The sequence below is a fragment of the Octodon degus genome, unplaced genomic scaffold (genome assembly GCF_000260255.1).
Source record: "Octodon degus isolate 3935 unplaced genomic scaffold, OctDeg1.0 scaffold00133, whole genome shotgun sequence".
Lineage (NCBI taxonomy): Eukaryota > Metazoa > Chordata > Mammalia > Rodentia > Octodontidae > Octodon > Octodon degus.
Genome location: NW_004524709.1, coordinates 3,535,174 through 3,546,487, shown reverse-complemented (window position 1 = coordinate 3,546,487; position 11,314 = coordinate 3,535,174).

Genomic DNA, 11,314 nt, shown 5'->3' with positions numbered 1-11,314 from the left:
GAAAAAGGAGAGCAAATTCTGCCCAGATGGCAGGTAGAAAGGAACACTTCTACTTTGTGAGTGGAATGTAAGCTAATATAATCATTATGGAAATCAGTATAGAGATTCCTCAAAAAATTACAAATAGAACTTCTATTCCACTCAGCTGCTCCTCTTCTATGTATATTCCTGGAAAAGCTAAAGACATCATGATGACTTGTGCATATTCACTTTCATAGCAGCATGATTCATGATAGCTAAATATTGGAAGTGGGTATATAGCCATCAACAGAAAAATGAGTAAAGCAAAGCTGGTGTATATATACAATGGAGTACTACCCAGCTTGAAGAAGGATAAATTTAAGTCATTTGTAAGAAAGTGGAAGTAACTTTTGACCATACTTCTAGTTGAAATCATTCAGACACAGGAGGTTAAAAGTCATATGGTTTCTTTTATACAAGAATCCAAAATATGAATAATTTAAAGAACAAAATAAGATACAGATGACAAGCAACATAGAGGTAGACCTTTAGCAGACAGGCAGGGAGTAGAGGGATGGAGGGAGCAGGGGGAGAGTAGGAAAAAGGGAAAGGGAAGTAAAAAGTAGTAAGCTTCAATACATACGCTCCATGAGTGTATTCATTATGCAACACAATTATATGCTAATTTCAAAATAATAAATAAAATTAAATTATATAAGGGAAATTCATCTTTTAACATTATCTTGAAATACTGAGTAGAGGTTAATATTACATATCCTAAGTAGAAAACTCAACCATAACACTGACAATTACTGACTTTCTAGTACAAAAGTTCAACTGCATGATCCCTAGTATGATAAAAGCATAAAAATAAACACTAAGAAATCAGGCCTGCACTCAGCACCCTAGCTAGTAATAACAATAGTAGGACTATTTTGAGTGTTACTTAGAATTGGTAAGATAAACAAATGAGTAATCGCATCAATGCAATTAGGAAGAAATTTTTCATTTTAAGAGACAGAAGCTGCAATACAAAAGTAAGAAAGCCTTCTAATCTTTACTTTGAACTGGTTCTATCTATATGAATTCATAACTTGTCTTTCTGAACAATATATATGTCTTGTTTTGACAAGTATACATGACCATATCAGCAACAGACCTTTTAGTGTCTGGCTGGGGTCGCTGCTGACACTGCCCCACTGTCAGAAACCTGCAGCTCCATGGAGAAATACACATTTTCACGTTGGAGCAAGATGGGGCAAATGTACTTTGTGATGCTTTGAGCTAGACCATGTCAAACACCACACAGGCCTTTCCCAAAAAGTATACAATGCAACCTGAGGGAGGTCTAACCAGATAGAAATCAAATAACTTGCACATAAAAAATAAACTAATGGTAGATTACAATATCCCACCAGATTCAAAGCAAAGAGTTGATATTCTCCCTTCAAAAAAAAAAGGTGCAAAAAGTCCACAGGGCACTTTTGGAGGTGGCTATAGAATCAAGTATTGGCTGGCCTTTCCTTTAAGATGATATCTCAGATAATCATACACTAAGTAGTGCAGTAGGAAGCTTTTCTGCGCAGAAAAAGTCGACTATCATGAAATGCCCCTCTCTTACCTTGGAAGTGGCTGTATAAGACTGGCAATGAGAAATCTAGCCCCAGCATGTGGAAGAAAGACAATGAGGGCCGGGGAGATGGCTCAGTAGAATAAGCGCTTGCCTGACAAACGCAAGGGCCTGAGTTCAATACCTGGTTCCGCCAAAAAAAAAAAAAAAGAAAGAAAGACAATGAGTATTGATTCAAAGACTTCAAGGAACAACAGAAATAGGAAAATAATTTTTAGAGGTAGTGGGAAAAAACTATTCAATATCATATAAATGCATATTATAAATCATATTTATGAACATATAAAATATGTGTGCGCATGTGCATATCTACAGATGCAGATGTGTGATAAAAATCGCGTAAGCATATGAGTATTTGTAGCTCCTCCAAACAATGATTAGTGCCGTTTTACTCCCAACATTTGATAATCAAGTTCAAATTCCTGTCTACATTGTATGATTTTGCTAGAAAAAATAATAAATGGAAAGAATCGTAGATTTGTTCAAGTTGTCTCTCCCCACCAATATGGATGTGCAAAGAACATCCTCCTGGCTAAACTATTAATAAAGAAATTGGGTGATAACTCTATTGTTCTATTTATATTCTACCAGTTAACATATTTTCAATAGGAAAAAAATCTAACAATTTTGTGGTAGAAGATATTCCTTGGTATCAGTCTTATTTTGTTTTCTACACTTTTGGCACTGGGGATTGAACCCAGGACCTTCTCACTGAGCTGCATCCTAGTCCTTTTTTATTTGAGACACTCTAGTTTCAAACATGTAATTCTCCTTCCTCTGCCTCCTACAGTGAATTACAGGCCTACGTTTTTATTTGTTATTTCTGGTATTTCCTTTTTCTGAGTTAGGTTATGTATTGGTATTTATACCATGTGATATTGAGTATATGTGAAAGGAATATATTAAAATGTTAAATATTTTTGAGAAGTATAATTCTAGTTAATTAAAATTTGCTTCTGTCAGTCTTAATGTATTTACCAAATTAACCAAAATCAGCATAAGGATAACAAATCCTTATAAGAAAGTATACATTGTACTTAGTTATCTCAAATTCATGTGTAAAATTGTATTTTTGTGTAATCAGCAAAAAGGTGGAAAGATTATAAACCAACTAGCAGTTGCTGCCATGGATATATATGTAGTTTATGGGACAATCGGAACAGTATATTTGTGAGTGATAGTGTGAATTTTTTGCATGACCCAAATTTTGAATAACAAAATCATATCCAAAATAGCATTTGGCATTTATCACTCACAAACCCTGAAGGAGATAAAGTTATAGGTATACACATAAGCATCTACTTTCATAGGTATGGTGCAGTATGTAGATGAGAAAGTTCGTGGCATCTCTGGGGAGTGGGGATATCTAGTTATTCTTAGAGTGCCAGACCCCATCAGAGCTTAAACCTGGAATGCCAAGTTAATAACTTGGATTTGATTAGTTATTGATGTGGATATAGTGAAAGACAACTTTGAAAGGTTTGAGCCTAATTGCTATGACTAAGAATAGCATGCGAGATCTGCCACTAGAGAGAACCAGAGAGCAAGCACGCCAACAGAAATGAGGTCCAGAAAAGGCCAGGCTCTTGAGGGATATTTGTTGTGAAGCGGGAGAAGGCATAGGAGCTCCATTAAAGATGCTTGCGCTCACCTAGGTGAGCCCCAGTGAGACCCGGCAGTCCAGGGTCCTGAAGGGCAGGCAGGTCTTAGGGGAGCCACAGAGCACTCCTTGGGTGTCTGCACAAGTGCTGAGTGCTCTGCACAAGAAAGGCTGCTGTGGCCGTCTTCCCTCTAATGCCACACATTCAGGAACAAATGTTTAACTTTTTCCATGAAACTCTCCACACAAGCGAGGCCTTCCCAGGATAAAAACTAAGTGGGTTTTCTGTCTTGAAAGAACTCTTTTACATGAGAATAAAATAAAACTTTCCTCTTCCCATCAAAGAAAGTCTTCCATTTCCCACATAAAATGCAGAAGGAGAACATCTTTAAATTTGAAAATCTTAAATGCGCTCTTTCACTGTCACAGATAAAAATCCATTATTTCCCGATAAAGTATTGGCCAGAGCGAAGTAAAACCAGACGTGATTGGAACTGAAAGCCATCCAGTTTTATTTTTCCACGCGCCTCTGATTTACAGTGAAGCCTGCCTGTGCGCAGATGATAGTTATGAGCAAAGGTTGACATCAATTGGAGCTTCAGGAAGAACTGTCTCCGCATGGGGAAAAATAGCATCTTTTTAGAACTCGTGAGCAGCAACCGACAACACAGGCACGGCACGGCAGAGAAGATCAATGCGACAGAAGTAGTTGTCACATAATGATTAGAGAACGATCCCTCATAATAATCTTCTTCAATAGACTCCACAGAGGAGAGCTTGATTATTTGAACATATCATAATGTTAATTATGGCTAGGCTGCATTTACAGGCTAATTCATATTTTTACAGTATGTGACATTTGAAAGCTTGAGGTAATTTTTAGTATCTTATTAGGAATTTGAAATTCAGTTTGCACTGTTAGCTGCAAACATCAGCCTTTTCACTTAGCACCAATTTGCCAAATGGGCTTGGGAGGGGACAGGATTTGAGAAGCAACTGAACTTCTAGGACATCTCAAGAGCACGCATTCATCAATTTCCACTAGCTGAACAAGATATGAATAATCCTATACAATCAATATAGGGCTTCCCCTCAATCTGCAGCAATGTGAAGCTCCCATAGGTATTGCCTTTGTAACTTTAAATTAGTTTTGTGATGGATCCCTTCTGAGAGGGATGGCATTACTACCCCCTGCAGCAACAGCATCATCCAGTCACTCTTCAGAATTTTGAATGGTTAACCAATCATCTATGAAGATTGGAGAGGTACTGACAGAGTTTTTCACAGACTCTGGTTTCTTTTGGAGACCCAGAGAAAGCATCATGTCTCTAGAAGGCTAAAACTAAAAACAAAAACAAAAACAAAAGTCCAGGAGTATTTGAAAAGCTTCCCTGCTCCAAGAAGATCTGAATGTGGAGGTTATAAGCATGGAGGTTACATTATATTACTAAGCTTAGAGCCTATCCTTACACCCCACCATCACCAAAGAGTAGAAGAAATGGAAAGGGCTGGTTCTTAAGAAAAAAAATGAAAGGCCATAAAGTGTGGATTCTGTGTCAGATCCATCGGTGAATGTACCCACAAGCTCACAACCCATCTCCTCACTTCCTACTTCCTGCGGGTTCTCCAGTGCTTCACAGCCCCTTGACTGAATCTTCTCCTCTTTCTCCTTGAAAAACAAAACATTTTCCTATCTCTTTGGGTTCTGTCACCAGCATCTAATTTGATGATTCAATCAAATTTTTCATGACTACTAAATAGATTTTTTCACCTTGAATAATATTTACATTTGAATATATCTATGACGTAAATTATTTTCACCCATCACATTAATATGCATGATAGAAATTTTAGGTTCTCTATATAGAAAGATATAAATGTAAATATAAGAATTTTGCTTAATAGGTCTACAAATAGATGTAAATTAGAATGTAAGTTAGGCCCATCTTAAAAAGTGTTTTACAGGGACTGGGCATGGTGGCACACAGCTGTCATCCCAGCACTTGGGAAGCTGAGGCAGGCGGTTCACTGTGAGTTCAAGACCAGCCTGAACTGCATAATGAGACCCTGTCTGAAAAAGACAAAAAAAGTGTTTCACAGGAAATAATATTTATTTTCTAAATTAACCAAAAGGGCTTCAGTCAAAAATTCTTCACACACACCTACCCAGTCTGACTGTCAAATGTTGTTACTATGATCATCACAAAATCCTGGAGGCTTTTATTTTAGTATGTTAGTTTTGCTTTTGTTTCTATTAAGAACATGTGAATAGAACTATCTGACGAAACAGGTATTTTACTGAGGCTGTTAATCCCTTTCAATATCTTGAGCCATGATATTTAAAATACATTTTTAAAAAATTAGTTTACACACTTTAATATGACTTGCTCCTTGGAAATTCTTATCAAGAATATCCTTACATAGTCAAATTAGCAGAGAGTAAAGAAAAGAAATTAAAAATATCGAATTGGTGTTTGGTTATGTTAACATAATCATAACATAACAGTGTTAGCTTCACAGAACTACTGAAAACAAGGCTTAAAACAATCATATCCTTCCCTCTTTTTCCAGTTATTATGACTTATTCATATTTCTTCATTGCTTTGTTAGAAGCTATCTCATCAAGTTAACTAATACAAATTACTTATGGAAACACATAGTTATTCTGAAAAAGGATGTTTTGACTAAATGCTTTAAATTCCTATGAATTTTCATTTCATGTTCTTTTGACTATTTTTCTGAGGTTTTATTTATTTATTGTTTATTTTTCTTTCCAGTACTAGGAAACACAACTCTAGCTCTTTTTTCTCTATTTATTTTTTATTTTGAGGCAGGGTCCTACTAAATTGCTTGGTTTGGCCTCAAACTTGCAATTTTTCTGCCTCAGCCTTCCAAGTAGCTAGGACTACAGGCATGGACCACCATATTCTGCCAGTTTTCTGGGTTGTTTTGAGCTTTGTTTTGTTTTATTTTGTTTTTCCTATCCCTGGTAATAAAATACATTACTATCTTGTCTTCGCTTTGTCTAGTTCAGATTAGTTGGAAATAGTCTCAAAGTTTGAGATAATTTCATAAGAGTGATCACAAGGAGTTTATAAGCATTTTAAAGAAATCACTGAAAAGTTCTAATCCAAAAAGGAAGTAGACAATGCTAGCATAAAGAAAAACAATGACAATTGCATATGGGTCACATTAACAGAATAATTGACAAGTCTTAACTTCATTTTACATTGACACGGAATCTAATTCCTCCTGTTGTCTTAATGATCAATAATACCACTTGCAACAGTGAGTCAATCCTGCTACAATCGTCATCAATCCTTATGGTAGCTGAAATGCCCAAATCAATTTAATGATTTGAGATAATTATTACAGTTTTCCTTTCTTTTTAAGCTATTTGTGTTTAACTTATACATTTTTCATACTTGCATAGATTTCAGACTTTAGAGAAACATGTCCTATATGTTGGACTAGAAACTCAAGTTGAATTTAAGTAGCCCAGCCATCGTCTGCACCTGTGTCTATCCCCTGCAACTACTCTAAATATCCCCCCACACAAATGCTCCCATTTAGAAAGTCTGGATTATGGAGCATGAATATGAATCCTCACCATGAAAACAACTACACTAGCAAAAGTGATCTACTCAACCCTATCAAAAGCCTACAATGTTCAGGTGAAGAAGTAGACATTCAATTATAGTTAACTTTAATCAAGTGCCACTCTTAACACAAAATAAATTTCCCATTCCTTACCCACTTCCTCATAGCAGAAGGTTGAAGGTGTATTCCAAAGCCAACTACCACATAGCTTGCAAAAGCCAGTGTGGAACACAAGGATCATTTCTATAAACATCAGGAATCCACCTCTGATTGATCACTAAATTACAGGCAAAGTGTGAGAGAACACTGTGGCTGTGCCTTCTCCCATTGTGCAACCCTCCCCCATTCCTAGTGACTTTTAGGAGATTTAGATCAAGAGTGCCATCGTTTGTGTTTCTCTTTTTCTCATTTTGGAAGCTAAACATTAGGAACTAAGATATTTAAAATAAATGTATGTATACGGAAAATGAAAAAATTAAATATACTTGTCAGATAAAGGCTCAAGAAAGAAAGGAGAATACTTTAAATTTATAATTCCAGCTTATCCTTGGTATAGAAGTAGGCTGAAACAATTTTTTAAATTGCATGCAATAATTAAAATCTGTAAGTTATGAAGGAAGTAAATATAATTTTCAGCTACTGCTTTATTTCCTTTAAAGACTAAATTTTCAAAATGGAAAGAATTCTAGGACATACAAAGAAACAAGAAAGTATAGTTCATTTACAGGAAAAAAAATCAACAGAAATTATCTCTGGAAGAAAAGACCAAATAGCAGATATACACAATAAAGACTTTTAAACAGTTGTGTTATACATTCACAGACAACTGAAAAATAATGTGGAGAAAGTTAAGAAATCAATATGTAAATAAAAATAAAATGTAAGTATAAATCAACAGAAACCAAGAAAAGGAATAGTGAAGCTACTAAGTGTAATAACTAAAATGAAAAATACACAAGAGGGATCCAAAGGCAAATTTTAGTAGCTATACAAAAGACTCAATGAACCTGAGGCAGGACAATTGAAATTACTATATTTGAGGAGACCTGAGGGACACCAACATATACATTATGGGAGTCCCAGAAAGAAAAGAAAAAAAGAAAGATAGGTCCAGCCAGATAGCTCAGTGGACTAAAGCACCTGCTTAGGCAAACACAGGGACCAGGGTTCAATCCCCAGCCTGCCGTGCCAGCCCCGCCCACAGGGTGATTGAGACTGGGCATGGTGGCACATACCTATAATCCCAGTTTTTGGGAGGCTGAAAACTGGAGAATCACTATGAGTCTGATCTACTTAGTGAGACCCTGTAGACCCTGTAGATCCTGCTCTAAATACATTAAAAAAAATAAGAGAATATTCAATTAAGAATATTCATCGAATATTGAATAGTCAATGATGACAAAGTTTCCAAATTTAATGACAGATCTGAATATAAATATAAAAGGATCTCAATAAGTTTCAGGTAAAATGAACTCAGAGATCCACATAGAGACGCATCATAATCAAAGACAAAGAAAAATCTTGAAAGTAGCAAGAGAGAAATGATTCACCATATATAGAGAACCCTCAGTAATATTAACAGATTTCTTATCAGAAAATTTGGAGTCTAGAAGGCAGTAGATCAATATCTATAAAGACTAAAAGAAAAAAAATTAACCAAGAATCCTGAATCCAGCAAAATTATTCTCTTAAAAAACGAAGGGCAAATAAAGATATTCCTACATAAACAAAATCTGGGGAAATTTGTTACTATTAAATGTGTCCTGCAAGAAAGCTTAAGGGAGCTTTGCAGCATAAGATTAAAAACACTAGACACTAGATTAAAGCCATATGAAGAAGTCAAGCTGCCCACAAGGTAAATACATAGATGGTTTATAAAAGGTAGCCTTAATTTAACAATGGTTTGTAACTACATTTATATCTATGTGACTTAAAAGACTGATTGCCATGTGTGGTGGCACACACCTCTAATCCCAGCACTCAGAAGGCTGAGGCAGGAGATTTTCTATGACTTCAAGGCCAAGCTGTACTTCAAAGTGAGCTCAAGGCCAGACTGAGCTGCACAGTGAAAAAGAAAGAAAGAAAGAAAAAAGAAAGAAAGAAAGAAAGAAAGAAAGAAAGAAAGAAAGAAAGAAAGAAAGAAGAAAGAAAAAGAAAAATGAGAAAAAAGAACTAATATATTGAAAAAAAGTTCATTTAAAAGTTAATATTATTTTGTTTGTCCCATAACTCCACATTTTTTATATAATTTAAGTGAGTGGTATATTCAAAAGTCTATGATTTTATGTTTCAGTGGACACATTCTATGAGACATTATGCTATGACGTTAGCAACTAAAAGAGACAAATATGGAGCTGTAAAAGAACAATTTGTTTGTTATTGAAGCTATAAATTTTAAAATTATAATTTTTAGCCTGTCAAATGTAACCTCCCTGGTAAGTCTAGAGAATATACACAAAAAATAAGAAATAATTTTAAATACTTTGTTATAAAAACATTACCTAGATATAAAAGAAACAGTAATTCAGGAAATGGACAAAAAAGCTAAATGGTTGATAAAAACAAATAGCAAACTGACAGAAGTAGGTCTGTCCTCAGCAGTAATCATTTAAATGTAAATGGATGAAACTCTCCAATCAGACAACAGCAGCTGACAAAATGATTAAAAGTGCACTCTCTAATATATGCAGTTCATAAGACTAACTTTATAACCAAAGAGTCACACAGACTGAAAGTAAAAGTACAGGAAAAAATAACTCACCTAAATAGTAACAAAAGAAAGCATACAAAATTAGAAAAATAAAGTTTAAATAATCAAGAAAAGACAATGAGACGTTACAGATTCATAAGCTACAATACGGAAAGAAGACAAAATGTATGATATAGAAACAGACAGAACTGAAAGGAGAAACAGGTAATTCTAAAAAAATGTTAGAGGCTATGGAATGAGTACTGCCAGATTTCAGCCAAGTTTATAAGGGTTGCATTTCTTGTTGTATAGGTCATGCTTTATCTTGGTCTTGGCCATCCAGCCGGGAGGTATGGAAACAAAGTATAAAAAGTGGAGCCATGTTGGTATGCTGAGCAGTGGAAGACTCAGGTCAACAACTTCTGACACTGCCAGTCTTACGGAGAACCCACTGCTATTGTGGACTGCTGGACTATATTAGAATGTTTTGCTAAATTCACGCACCTACAATATTTAGGTGACGGTGGAGTGCTCTTCTCTGATGAAACTAAACAAAAAAAAGGGGGATACAAATGAATGACAATTTTGTATCTGTATATTCAAGGTAGTTAGGATAGATATATGGCTGCATTCTCTTAATTCAATGAATGGAGAGATTTGTTCTGATAGTGTTTGTGAACAGGCTATCCTGTCTGCATCTTGTACAGTGAATTACCACTGAGACAACAATGTGCAATGTGTTAATTATTGAGATTGTGCTGGTAGTTGGTCTTGAGGTTGTCTCATTGCTATTTGTTTCTCAATAAAATTATTTTTAAAATAAAAATAAAAAAATTAGAAACTTTAATACTCCGCTCGATAAATGAAAAATCAGACTGCGAGAAGTAAAGAAGTAGAGGACTTAACCACCAAGCAGACATACACAGGAAATGTTGCCCAACAAAAACAGCATGCACATTCTTTTCAAATTCGCAAGAGACATTTTCCAGAATGGACTATCCACTAGGCCACAATTAAGCCTTGGTGGACTTTAAAAATGTAAATTTCCAAAGTATCTACTCTAGCCACAAGATAAAGCTAAAAGTCAAAAAGAAAAATAAAATGAAAATTCACAGATTTGTGAGACTTAAACAATACACTTTAAACATGGATTAAAAATTTAAAAGGGAATTTAGAAAACACTGACAGACAGTAGAAAAAATATGCAATATCCTACAGCCTAAAGGACCACACCAATGTGCCAAATTTAAGAAAAACCACAACATGAGGGGAATTTTTATCTGTAATGCTTACATTTAAAAAAGAATGTTGTGAAATCTAATTTACTTTATTACTAAAGAAACTAAAAAGTAAGAACTAAATCCTAAGGCAAAAGAAGGAAATAAAGTCATAACAACTACAGTAATGATACAAGAGACAATAGAAAAAATAATGGAGGACATTAATAAAATCATTTTTAAAAAATCAATGAAATTGATAAGCCTTTCACTATATGAACCAAAGAGAAGATTAAAATTAGTTAAATCATAAATGCAAATGAGAATATTACTAACATTTCTTCCAAAATAAAAAGGATTATAAGAGAACACTATTGACAATTATATATGAGGAAATTGGTCAATCTAGATGAAATGTACAAATTTCTAGAATCACAAAACTAAGACTAAATCACAAAGAAACAGAAAATCTGAATAGACATAGAACTAGTAGTAGATTGAATCAATAGTCAAAAATATACAAAGAGGGGCCGGGGAGATGGCTCAGTGGAATAAGCGCTTCCCTGGCAAGCGCAAGGGTCTGAGTTCAATCCTTGGTTCTGCAAAAAAATTAAAAA